The 13,548-nt window shown below is 49.3% G+C and overlaps 1 protein-coding gene across 1 annotated transcript in view; it reads left to right on the top strand.

Moving 5' to 3' along the window:
- The first annotated feature begins 339 nt into the window (after nucleotides 1–339).
- Nucleotides 340–13,548, top strand: part of TMEM63C (transmembrane protein 63C) — a 46,878-nt gene continuing 33,669 nt past the window's right edge. The window contains exon 1 of the mRNA XM_019552060.1: nucleotides 340–575. The gene's annotated coding sequence lies outside the window, so the exon portion shown is untranslated. The remainder of the gene's footprint in view (nucleotides 576–13,548) is intronic.

The following is a 13,548-nucleotide window of genomic DNA, read 5'->3' on the forward strand; positions in this document are numbered from 1 at the left end:
ACACAGGCAAAGCTGCTAGTTTTTGCTGGCAGAGGAAGCTGTGGGAGGATGTTTGCTGCAACTCAGGGGTCCTGGTGTAGCCTTTGTTCCCTGGAACAAAGTTAAGATCAGAGATTTGTTCAGATTAGAGATTTGTGATTGAAAAGGCCTCTTGAGACAGCCAGTCCATCCCAGCCCCTCCTCTGTCAGCCGGCACTGGATCAATCTTTCCCAGCATCCAAAGAGGGCGCAGAAGGGAGGAGAGATGTAAAGTGGAGGAAGGATGCCAGTTGTTTATGCATCGATATGCATGCACACACACACTGGAGTGGGCTCTGCACTGAGGGCATCTTTCATCTTGTGTCTGCAGAGATTTCCAACTGCAGCTGCTGTGTCACGGAGTTTCCCAGCTCAGAGGCCGCTCCTGGGAAGTTTAGCAGGACGTGGTAGAGGGGTGGATTTGCAAAACCTTTTGCTGTGCAGGATAGTCCTTCACTCAGCCAAGCAGAAGCTGCTGCGTCTGCCCTTGGAATAGTTCTGCTGTTTGCCTGCAGCGTGACCCCTTCCAGCCCTGGATCCAGCTTTTGTCTCCATAGGTACGTGACAGTTATAGGAGACTTTTGTCTGTGTGTGGTTTGTGTGTTCAAGCAGGCAGTTCTCTTTTCCACGTTAACGCAACTGAATCAGGGTTTCCAAAGCATACTCTGGCCAGCCTGTCTGGTTAGCAGAAAAAGGTACTTGGGCCTCTTCAAATCAGGGTGTGCATATGTGAGGGTGAAAGGGGGTGGGGGTGGTGAAGCAACTTTTAATCTTGAGACTGCAACAGCTTTTTAATATGTGGTTTGTGTCAGGACTTCAGTTAGTGGGTGTCAGCTCGGAGCTGTCTGCATGTTCAGTACAGAGCCCTGTAAGATTCCCAGGTACTTTTCATCTCAAGGCATTGGGGAGTCAGTTCCAATGGTCCATGGTCCACAGTAGCTTATAGCAGGAAAGCAAGCAGTAGCTGCCTTTCTCCCTGCATTCCCTCTCTCCACCTGGTTGAGCTGCTGAATGAAAGGCTGGGGGTAGAGACTGAAGGTAGTTGGGAACATCTGAGGTTGGGCACAAAGTGGGGCTGGAGGAGAGAGGACATGGAGATAGGACACGAAGGAGAGAGATTCTTTCTGCAGACTGATGGTTGTGGAGAGCACCTGTCTAATGTTTCATTGAGATCCTGAGCATTAGGCCAGTTGTGCTGTTGTGGCCTGAGGTGGGGCAGGGTTCTTCTCAGCTCTGACAAGACCTTTTCCACCATAAAGCAGGAGACTTGGCTACCCTTCTGTTCATAACCAGCCCACAGGAAACCTAATGAAGCAGCTTAGGTCACCAGTGATTGGGCTGCATCCTCTGTGCCTTTCCTCTCTCACATTTCATTCCTCCTTTCTCTACTTTGCAAATCAGACCTGAGCCCTCTTTCTCCCCTCCACATTGTTTCCAGACTGACCTAGCTCTGCTTTTGTTACTTCTTTTCTGGAGATCAACCCCCTTCACTCTGTAGCTTTCATTTCCAGGGATAATAGGGGTTTCTTGTGCTGATGTGACTTTTTGTGTACCGTCTAATAAGGAGTAAGGTCTTCAGCCCCTTTTTGAGAGGCACTTGAAAAACGACATATATTTTACTTGTTGCTGGTTCCCAGATTACCCAGACCTTTTAAAAAAATCCAGCATCTTCGTGTAGCTGTGCATTCTGTTAATTGGCTGTTCCCAGGGTTGTGAGAGGCAGAGTTACCCCTTTTGCTTTCATTAGAACGGGCTCTGAATCCCCAGCTGCAGAAGAAATTGATTTCTACTCTTTATTGGTTCCAGCATTGCATGGAAGCCCTTTGCTCCCAGCCTCCTCTGGCAGGTTCTGAAGTCCTGCCTCAGAGCTGCCAGATGGATGCTGCTGGTATTTTCCTTTTATTTTGCACTCAAGAAAAGTATGCATCTCCAGTGTCAGGAACTGCTCTGACTGGATGGCAGTGTGGGTTGCATGTCATCAAATCCTTATTAGCCATGCTGTTTGGATCTAAGTAGCCACATCACTCATTCTAATACTTATGTAAAGCACTAGAAGGGATTGGAAGCAGGAAAGAATGAAAAAGGAGAGAAAACATTTGAACACGCTTATCTTCCTCCCTCCCCCTCCTCTCCTTGCATTTGTGTACTTGAGTTTCATTTGGCCAGGCCATACCAACTGAAAGGTGCTGCTCTCCCTTGCCTGTTTAGGGATACCATGCTGCCCCACTGCTCAAACTAGACGTGTCTTGGGGTTAAAAAGAGCAACTTCGGGCTCCAGAACCCCTAAACCATAAACTTCACCAGCACTACATTTTTGGGGCCAAGTTCATGTCTGTATGAGTTTGCTCCCCATCCAGAAGCTAAAATATATCGCTGCTGTCTGCTGCTGGGCTTAAGAAATCTCGTCCCCCTGAGTTAATAATTCCAGTCTGGGATTTCCCTGTCCCTATCCTGGATGAGCAGACCTCACTGACATGGGCTGAGCAGGTGGGGAATGCTGCTTTGTCTTGCCTTCTCCCTTTGAACCATGAACCTGGGATCACTTTTCAGAGGAGAATGATCCAATCAGGATGTTGGGCCATGCCTTCATCACTGATATTTTAACACCATTTCAGCCCTCCCTCTGTTACTTCCTATTTGAGTTTTCAGTGAGAAGGATTCCATGAGTACAGTCCTGAGACTGCAAGATGCCCTTCTACTAGATAGGCTTTGACAACATAGGGATGGACAGAATGGACCCAGCTGATGAGGTCAGGCTTGTACAAATGGGCAAAGTCACCGAATGTACTCCATCTCCTGGGGCTGTTTTCTGCTCCTGTCCCCAATGTTTAGACAGTAACATTGCCCTGAAGTAACTCAATGAGCAAGGAACATGGAAAGACCTGTGCTGAGAGGGAGAGGGATTTGCAAAGCTGGTCTTGTAAGGAATGGTCTGATGCAATTTGCCTTCGTGCAGAGGCTTGCATGAGGACACCTGACATGGTTGAAAGCATGACCAAGGGAGAATGAGGCTGAGCCTAGAGCAGGAGTGGGCAAAATACAGCCCACAGGCTGGATCTGTGCTGCCAAGCCATTCTATCTGGCCCATAGGGCCCCTAAAAAATTTAGAAAATATTTATCTGCTCCTGGCTGCTTGTCAAAGATGACAGGAGCCAGGGGCAGTAAGATCCAGGGGGAGCCTCAGCAGGAACCAGCAGCCCAGCCCCATCCCACCCCCAACCATTTCCCTGGCTGCCTGCCTGCCCACACTGCTCCAGCACCACGTGGCTCCTGGCTGCATCACCAGATTGGGGAGCATGGGGCCTGTGCTGGTACCCAGGATGGAGGGGAAGGTGTATGAAGAGACTGTGTGTGTATTTGTAGGGTGAGTCCCACGCACACACCCCACCATACACATGCACCCACACCCCCCTTGCACTGCCATATGCACAGACCCCCATACCTACACCCCCTCACACATCTCAGCCACCCTTCCCCCACACAGTTCCCCCACAAACTCCATATCTACCCACATCCCATGTATCCACATGCATACCTACATGCTCCCTCACCCCAGACCTATTCACCCCCCACAGGCATACCCACACCCTTCCCCACATAACACACACCCAAAGCCCACCACAAACCTATACCACCCTCCCACAAAATACCATGATAAGGCTTCATTTTAAGCTATTATATGCAATCACCTCTGTGTACACTACACGAACACATGTAAACCAGGACAAAAATATTTGTTGAAATCAAATTAATGAATGTTTTAGATGTTTGCTTTTTAGAATATAATTTGGTATTTTTCTGGTTCCAGCTGGCAAAACCCCTTGCTGAAAGGAGTACTTCCTAGGGCAAGGGGAAGGACTTCTGGTGGCAAAGGTCAGGGGTATGGGGACGGTACTTCCCATCACAAGATGGTGACCGGGGGTGGGGCACCTGCTTGCCAAACCTCGGTAAGTGGCGCTCAACCCAAAATAATTGCCTGCCTTTGGGCTAGAGGGAGAAGAGGTTTGAGATGAGCAGGGAGACGCATTGAGGCTGCTGCAAGGTATGTAGAGCCTGTGTGACCTCTGCGGGGCAGGCTCTCGTTCCAGCATGAGAGAACCATACAGAGTGACACGCAGAGCCTGGTGGCAGAAGGGATGAAATGGAAAGGGGCATAGAACAAGAGAGCTCTGGGAAGTTGTAGAAGTCAAATCCTTGGAGCTTTTTAAATGCAAGGAAGTCAGTTTTGAGTTGTGCCTTGAAATGAACCTGGAGCCAGCAGTGCTCTTTGAGTAGGAGGACAATCTGACTGCACTTCTGTGTATGTTTGTTGGAAAGGAGGCAGCAGCATTGCACAGGTGATGGAGTCTGGAGAGCCTGGGCTCAGAAGGCCACAGAGAAAAGAGCTGTAATAGCAAAGCAAAAGGACTGATGGGCTGGCTGAGATTCCAGCAGAGTTCAGACGAAGGCATAATCAGATGCTCAAATAATGAGTCTGCAGGGGGAGGGTGAAGGTAGATACCATCAAAGCAGTTCTTGGTGGGACAGTTGCAGCTGGATTCTGGGTCTGATGGTGCATCCTGGTCAGTGGAGCCCTCCAGAGGGGATGTCATGAAATTCCATTGAGACGCTTGAAAATCCCAAGTCACTCAGGCATCCATTCTCTGTTCAGGACTTGCTGGACAGAGCAAAGTCCCGAGCGCTTCCTGGTGTGGTGTGAGCTAATGTTATTGGTGGCATGGGGCAGTGTGAATGTGCTTCATCAGGACTATTGCCTAATGGACAGTGCCAGCTGGTTACTTCATAGCAGCTTCTGCTCAGCACATTTCCACACTAAGGAATAGGTTTTTCCTCCTGACACTGCTTGGGTGAACTGCAAGCTGCCAGCTGGTTTTGGCTGAAAGGAAGAAGCTGAGTTGCTGCCATATTGGCAGCTCTGCAGAGTCAGAGGGCCCAAAAAGACCAGTCAGTCAGCATGCCTAGGAGAGCCTGTAGCAGAATATGTTGGCCCCTTCCGTAATCTCAACAGCCTTTTTTCTGGCAGGCCTCAGAGACAACCCAGCTTATATGATTTCCAGATACCATAGAACAGAAACAACGGGCGCCTGGGAACGTGAAGGTGATTCCAGGCAGCCGAGTCTTCAGCGTGGGTTTGGGGTGAGAGGAAGCTGGAGTGCCTGCAAGGCAGGGCAATGTGGTTCCCTTTAAACACATTTTTCTTCTGAGGCAAAACTTGTTTGAACTGGAGAGCCCTTTTGTGCTTGGTGAAAAGGGAATGATGCCCTATTTATAAGTGGAAGAAGAGCCAGGAAGATTCCAGGGAACTCTGTAGAAATTGGAAGGGGGGGAGTTGGTCTGAGAGAGGGAAAGGAGGCACTTGAGGATTTAGGGAGGAGAAATGTGTTGGCCAGACTTGAGGGACCTATGTCCCATGAGCTGGGCTGGAGTGTGGGTGTGGAACAGCCCCACAGTCTGCCTCAGACACAGATTTAGCCCTCTCATGCATCCCCCCCCACACACAAACACACACATCAGTGTCTAGCAAAGACACCCCCAGGGTTCTGCCCCTAAGACGTGAGGTGAATGAGATGATGAAGAAGGCTCTAAGTCCCTGCCTCACAGCATAGTTTTGGTGGGTCATGCTTTGGGGGTCCCTTCCTCCATCTCACGTTTCTTGAGTGAGAACTGGGTGTGGTGGGCATGCCTCTTCCTGCCTCTCTGAGCTCAAGTGCAGCAGAGGTCATGGTGACCCTCCTGGGTCCAAGCTGCGCCCCCCAAAGCTTGTTCTGAGCTCAGCACTGAGGTACCTTTCCCAGCCTTAGCTGAGTATTGATCCTGCCCTGTGTATTGCTGAGTCAGTGCAACCAGCTCAGGTTTCCGCACCGCCCCCCCTCCAGGGCTTGCTACAGATCTACAAGGTCAGACATCTGAGATTCATCTATTCTTCCCAGTGAGTGGGGATGTTGTCCTAACTTTCTCATTACATCCTTTCCCGCATTCTGTTCCCACACGGATAGAAGTGACTCTCCTGGCAAGTATCTGGGAAGGAGTGAGGTTGGAAAAGAGCAAGGTAAATGTGAGAGCAGTGATGGCTAGGGGGCAGAGCCTTGAATCTTGTGCCCATGAGCTAGTCCTTCAACCTTTTTGTGTCTCAGCTTTTTCCCTCTGCAAAATGAGGCTGATAATCCTAATCAACCTTCCAAGGAGACTGTGATAAGAGCTAGTTAAATACTGCCAAAAAAGAGTAGTCTGTGACTAAAAGTCAAATGAATTTTAAAAGAATCTGCTTTGATGTTCTCCTTTACCTTGGCTTTCTGTGTGGGTGTCCTAACAATTGAGTTGGCTGGCAGGGGCGTTCAAAGGAAAGCCATTTTTTAACCAGAGATTGGATGACATTCACATAGCAGATTTCATATTCAGAACTGCAAATCTGACTTTGCATGTTACTGTTCATCCAGTCAGAAACAGGAGACAGATTTTGTGTCCAAACAAAACAGATTGGATATGGAATAGTCTCAACAAACCTATCGAAAGAGAGCTATGGATCAGGGGTGATTTACAGAAGTTGGCAAATCCCTTGGAATAACTTCTCCAAGGAAATCACCATTGCTGATCACTTTGCAAACAAAAATAAAAACATAATATAATAAATACTTCACGCTGAATGATTTCATTCACCGTTTGATGGGACTTTGAGATCCTCCAATTATAGACAGCCAAGCAAAACACTGCTACTATAGTATGAAGAACACAAGATTTGTCCAATACAAAAATATCTGTATTATTTAAGAAAAACATGGGGTAGTCCCAGTTTTATGTATAAATCAGATGTTTACTTTTATTATTGACACACATATATATATACACATGCTTAAAATCTTATATAAAACTAAAACTTTGCCCTGTTTTAGCATTTTTCACCCAAGTATCCTTTGCATTTCCATTGACACGTCCTTTCCTCAGTCCTCTCCAGCCTGATTCTCTATTTCATCCTCCTTCTGTCCTCTGTGGGTCAGGGAATGGTGACTTTGTCCCTTGTTTGCACTGTGTTTGACACAGTGATCTCCTGAGCTTAACAACAGCTAAGCACCTCAAAGTACTTTGTGTATGTGAGGGAATGGACTGATGCCTGTGATGTCATCCAGTGCTGTCCCCATTTTGCAGAGAGGGAAACTGAAGCACTGGGAGGCAGGGGGAACAACTTACCCTAGGTTACACAGTGAATCAGTAGTATAGCTGGGAATAGAAATTGGTCTCTTGATTCCATGTGCCCTGCTTGATCTGTTTGAACACGATCGCTTGCTGATGTTATCTGCAATGTATTTCATCCCAAGAACTTAATGCATTCTGTATACAAAATAATCTAGCACATGCAAACCCTGAAATCACTCGCAGTGTGGCACAGATTTGGTTTTATAGCAGGCAACAATGCACACAGTGGGAAGTAAAGCTTAATGGCATGACTGGAAAATTCGGGGGGGGGGGGGCAGGATTTAAGGAAGAAGAATCCTATGCAAATCCAAGTCACAAGAATTTAAGTTAAACTCAGTTTTCTTGTTGAGGAAGCTTAGAAAAGCCAGTTCTAAGATAAAGGGAGCTGGGACAGCTGTGTGTTGTTCATCTGAACAGCTTTGAAATGGAGAAGTGGATGTCAAAAAGGCATTTTACTTAACCCAGCTTTTCCTTTTAAACAAGTGCCTTCATCTCCTGCACTAATGACCCATAATATTGCTGTATGCAGTGCCATTATGCAACTGTTTTAGAGGCCTGAAGCATTGCACAATATTGACATGTGAAAATTCATCTCATCTGTTCCAATGGTAACCTTAACTCTTCCCAACAAGATGTCGTTATGCGGAGGCATGACAAGCTCATTGAGAGCCTGGAGCAGGGTTATGTAGAACAGATGGGGAGTGAAGGGGAGGAGGAGACATAGATGAGGGGAGGAAAAGACTCTCCACTGGCAGCAGTAGCCCCATGGGTGGGCTCCCTGGGAACTGACCCTAGTGCCCTGTTTGTTCCCTCCTCCTCCTCTCCCAATACATGCATATTGGGAGCAGGGCTCTGCCTGCTCTGGCAAAGGCTCCCTGGTGGGAAAGAGGGGAGCACCATCATGCTTGCTTCACTTGGCCCCCTTCTGCTCCCCCCAGATATATTGCTTAGTGTGGCACTGAGGTGCAGGGCTGCCCCTGCCATGGCAAGGACTCTAGGAGACTATGTTGGTTCCTCCTCTTGGTCAGCACCTGGGAATGGTGCCCTGCTACCCTTACCCTAGTTACACACTTCTGTCCCTATGAACCCTTTTGACACATACTCACTAGTGATTATGATAATATGTGGATCTGTAAATGCAGCCTATGGTCAGTGATCTCTTGCGTCTCGGGGTCAGAGTTAAGGTGGTGGTTGAACCATACGAGATGAAATTTTCACATTCTTGCAGATAAAATATGTGAATGGTAAGGATCCTAGAATACTTAAACTGCCTTATTTTATTTCCAGCAATAATGTTGACAGTAAGACTGTAGTTATGTAATTTACAGAAGAGTTTTGAGAGCTTCAGCAATCTGTACTGTAAGATGTCTGTATGGACATCTGGGAGAAAGAAAGGTTAATTGAGGACTGAATGATGGGGAGTGCTGTGATGGGTGTGTACAGTTTGTATGGAGGCAGGTTTGAGGTTGGTTGAGTTGTTATGGAACCCAGGGGAGGGGTGGTTGCTTTCTGTCTAAAACTCTTTCTAGTCCATAAAACTGCAGCCATGAAAAGTATGATGAATTCATGGAACTGGGGGAGGCTGACTGGGGCAGGGATTGGTCTGGGATATACAGAGTTGAGTTTGGGGGTCTACAGGAAGTTTGTATTTTGGAGGCATGTGACCAGGAAAGCCTGGAAGGGAATGGAAAGCAGGATTTAGTGGAGGAATCTGCTGATGCTTCTTCAGCCAGGAGCAAAGGTAGTGTCTGCTTAGATTCTAGCCTAGCTCTTCCTCTGGATTATTAGCTGGGACGTGTACAGTGTCGGGGAGCTTACAGGGAAATATAAATCCCCAGCTACTCCCCTGGACAGCAGTGTCTTCTGTTCACCCCTCTTCCTGTGGCTGGATGTATCTGCTAGAAAAGTAAACATTGTTTCGGGAAATGGGTTGGGGAACTTGCTCTGGGAAGCAGGGCTGAGACTGGGAAGGGACTTGCAGGTTGCTAGGAGTCTCATTATTTATTTGTTGATGGTCCAGTGGCTCCCTCAATCAGACTTACTCTTCTTGCTAACAAAAAGGGGATGAATTATTTATCAGCTAAAAATGCCAGATGGTGATAGCTCTGCTGTTTACAGAGGAAAGGGAGCATGAGGAGGGAGGGAGATGGGCACACAGAGAATGAACAGATTGAGTGCAGGTCTGCAGGGAAATGCCTAGTCCTCCCTAGAGGCCCCTCACCTCAGTCTGGCCCTTGGCACCTTACCAGCTTTCAGGAAAGGGTGTGGGAGCTTGTGTCTCTTGCAACCCAACGGTGTTGGGCATCAGAAGTAAGTTCCTCTGTTTCTGCTTCTCTTTTCTAAATCTCCAAACTCTTGTATTCATTCCTTTCCCCTGGGACTGCTAGTATCTTGCCTGCAGAATCCTGCTTCCCCAAACTCAGCTCTGCTTGGCATCCCTGGGTCAAAAAGAAAGTTCTCCCTGATGCGGGAAGGCAGTGAGGAAACAGTCAGGTGAGGGGAGACAGATATTTTGCAAGGTTTTATCTACACTCCTGATTCCCAGCCCCAGGAGTGACTTTAGGGTCAATATTTCACTGGGATCTCTGACTCTCCAAGTAGGCACAACTTTGGGAAAAACTCTGTCTGTTCAAAGTGGTCTGGAACCTCTTGTGATGGAAAGCCAGAGTGGCTGTATCCTCTAAGGGAACCGCGAAGTTCCATTTGCAGGGAGCAACAGGGGTGACTCGGGGACAGGCACTGACACTCTGCTGAGTCCCCTGCCCCAGGGGGATACTTGGCAGTGCTGTGCTGCAAGGATTGGTGGGAGCGATACAGGAGGAGGGGGAGGAATGCTTTTGCCATACAGTTAATACTAGAGGTGTACTGATACATTGGTCCGATATCAGATTGGCACTGATATAAAGAATATAGACTATATTGGAAAGAGTTTCATAGTTGTGCAGGGTCAGAAGCGACTGGAGCAGATCATCAAGTCTGACCCCCTGCCATAGCAGGAAAGAATGCTGGGGTCAAACGACCCCAGCAAGGTGATTATCTAGCCTCCTTTTGAGGACCCGCAGGCTAGGAGCAAGCACCACTTCCCTTGGAAATTGGTTCCAGATCCTAGCTGCCCTGACTGTGAAGTAGTGCCTCCTGATGTCCAGCCTGAATCTACTCTCAGTCAACTTATGGCCATTATTCCTAGTTTCTCCTGGTAGTGCTTGTGGGAACAGGGTCTCTCCCGTTCCCCGCTGGTCCCCCTTAGTAAGTTTATAGACAGGCACCAGATTCCCTCTCAGCCTTCTCTTGTGAAGGCTGAACAGGTTCAGGTCCCATAGCCTCTCCTTGTAGGGCCTGCCCTGCTGCCCCCTGACCGTGTGAGTAGCCCTTCTCTGGACCCTCTCCATGTTGTCCGCATCCCTCTTGAAGTGCGGCGCCCAGAACTGGATGCAGTACTCTAACTGCGGCCTGACCAGTGTTGCATAGAGTGGGGGGATCACCTCCTTGGACCTACTTGTGATGCATCTGCGCAGGCATGACAAGGTGTGGTTGGCCCTACTGACCACATCAGCCTGACGTGGCCGATAATTTGGCCAATCAATGCCCGTGTGTGCGCACAGCCACAGTGCAGCATATAGGCAGTGAGGACAGCCTAGCAGCTTGGAGGGTTGTGTGCAGCTAGTAAGTCTGTTGTGGTGAAAGGAGAGTGGGAAGGAAAAGGGTGTGGGGTGGCAGATCAACATCCCCTACAGTGAGGGAGGGAGTGGGGGTGGGGTAGGTGCTGCCCAGCCAGGGCGGGTCAGGTGCAGGACCAAGCTATGGGGCGGGGAAGGGGGGTGGCAGCTGTGGTGGCGGCTGCTGCTGCGTGCTGCTACTCAGGGAGAGTCTCATTCGGTTGCTTGTTCAGAGGCTCCTGCTACTGCTCCTGCCGCTCATCCGGGAGGGCACAGGGGGACCCGTGTGCCCCCAGATCTGTGCAGGATGGGCTGCAGCTGTGGGCTGGAGCCAGGGGCTGTGTTGCACTGCACTCAGGGTTGGCGGAGAGGGCTGTGGGGGAGGGGAGGGCTGCAGCCACCCGAAATTTTGCTGTATCCCCTCTGTAGCCTTCTCCCAGCACTGCTGCTGCCCTCCCCAAGCACAGCACAGCCCCTGGCTGCAGCCCACCCAGCCCAGCCCTTACAGATCATGGGGCACATGCCCCCCCATGTCCTCCTGGATGAGCAGTGGGAGCCTCCAGATGAGCGGCACGCAGAGGCAGGAGCCCCCCCGGCACCCTGAACGAGCCATGGCTCCATCCTATGCCCATCCCACCCTGGCTGGGCAGCACCTGCCCCAGCCACAGCCCTACTCCCTCCCTCACTACAGGGGGCATTGTTCAGCCCTCCCCCATGCTCCTTTCCTCCCTCCCTCCTCCCCTTCCACCACAACAGACTTACCAGCTACATGCAGCTGTATCAGAAATCAGATTAGTATTGGCTGATATGCCTCCTTAAAAATCTGCTATCGGTATCAGCCCCCAAAATCTCTATTGGTGCACCCCTAGTTAATACTATTCACTGTACTCCACCATAGTGCTCTATGCCACCAGGCATGCTATGTTTTGGGTAAGATGTAAAACTTGCCTTCATGGCTGTTGCTCACTGAAGCTCCGTGGGTACATCTTCCAGGTATCAGGGTGCTAGCTAGATCCCTGTGAAACTTTCCCAGCAAAGCCCAAACAATTTGAAGCTTTGTGAATCCCAGATTCTAAGACAGAAGCCAGTGAGTGTTTCTGTGGGCCCTGCACATCTTTCATCAGCATCTGTCACAGCCTCTAAGGATGTGGTTAAGGATGTGATTATTTTTGTGAGGGATTCTCAGCTTTTGTTACAGTTTTATAGCATCATATCTGATCCTGCTAGAGCTGAGAATCACGCGTGCTGAGCACAGGTGTAGTCCCATGCCAGGTCTTTCAGGTCAAACAAGGCTGCTCCCTGATGCACTGCACTTAAATGTAGTTTGCTGACTATCTTTTCACCCAGAATGTGAAACTAACTTCAGAAGGCAATGTAAGGGTTTAGGGGTCAGTCCCAGCTCAATAGACTGGGACTTAGAAGTCCCACTTACTTCCTATGTAATTTTGGGTATGTCACTTCACTTCCCTGTGCCTATTTCCACCTTTGCCATTTGTCATTCTTGTCTATTTATAAATCTAAATAAAAATTTAGAAACTCACTCTTTGGGACAGGGAGTGGGTGTTGTATGGAGGCTAACACAACGGGGTCCTAATTTTGGTCGTCATCTAAAAAGAAGGGTGTGAAACAAATACTAGATGACAGTAAGTGCAGTTTCTCAGACACCAGGTCAAATAGCAGAGACATCTCTCCCATGTGTCTAGCAGTAGCAAAAATGAAAATATGACTGCTTAGCATGGCTACAGTGTTGGGCATTTTGGTAGCACTCTGGAAAGCTGACAGGGTGTAAACAAAGCTAGCCATTTACAAAGCACATCCCAGCAAGCAGGTGTATGACCTCGCCATGGATGGCAGTGGGGAATGCATGTGACCATCATGCCCTCTTCACATTTGGTGAAACACTAGAGCAGGGATCAGATTGTGGGCTAGATATGACCCATGGTACCATTGGATCCAGCCTCTGGACCTGGGGCTTCCGTGACGTTCAGTGACAAGGAGGTTGGTGGTGGGGAGTTCTCCCGTGCCACAGCAGGAAGAAGTGGTGGTGGCTGCATCCTAGCACCCATCTGCCCACCCCTCTTACCTTAGCGGGGTTATGCCAGCTGGTAGCCTGACAAGGTCGCCAACCACTGTTCTAGCTAATTATTCCTGTTGCTGAACTGGGCCCCAGCTTCCTGCTTCCCAGTGCAGCTGCCCTAGGAATCCCTAACTGGCTGCACCAAGTCAGACTGCTGCTCCCCCTGCTTTTCCTTTCCCCATGCCTTCCAAGGAGGCAAGAGGCCTGGAAAAAGGCAGGTCACTGGTTGATGAGGGCAGTGCCTGCTTGTAGGCTCAAGGTATGTGGATCTAGGTGTTCAGAGCTTTTATGGAAATAACCCACCTGTGGAGCCCTTCTTGTAGGGCAGTGGGGACCAACCTTTGTGGTAAGTGTGTCATGAATTAGCTCCACACACTTTGCAAGAGCTACTCTGATCCTCTTCCCCTGCTCTACCTGCTGCTCTGCATTCTGCTGCCTGCCCAATCTGCTGCTCTGCCTCCCACTGTGCTGCCTGGTCCTTCCCTGATCTGCTGTGCCACACACAGAGGCTGCCTGTGCCACTTGTGGCATCCATGCCACAGGCTGGCCATCTCTGTTGTAGAGCATGGGTGTCACCTGTATGCATGGGAGCCATGAGAGCCAGCG

The sequence above is a fragment of the Crocodylus porosus genome, unplaced genomic scaffold, assembly GCF_001723895.1.
Source record: "Crocodylus porosus isolate Cpor-Errol unplaced genomic scaffold, CroPor_comp1, whole genome shotgun sequence".
NCBI lineage: Eukaryota > Metazoa > Chordata > Crocodylia > Crocodylidae > Crocodylus > Crocodylus porosus.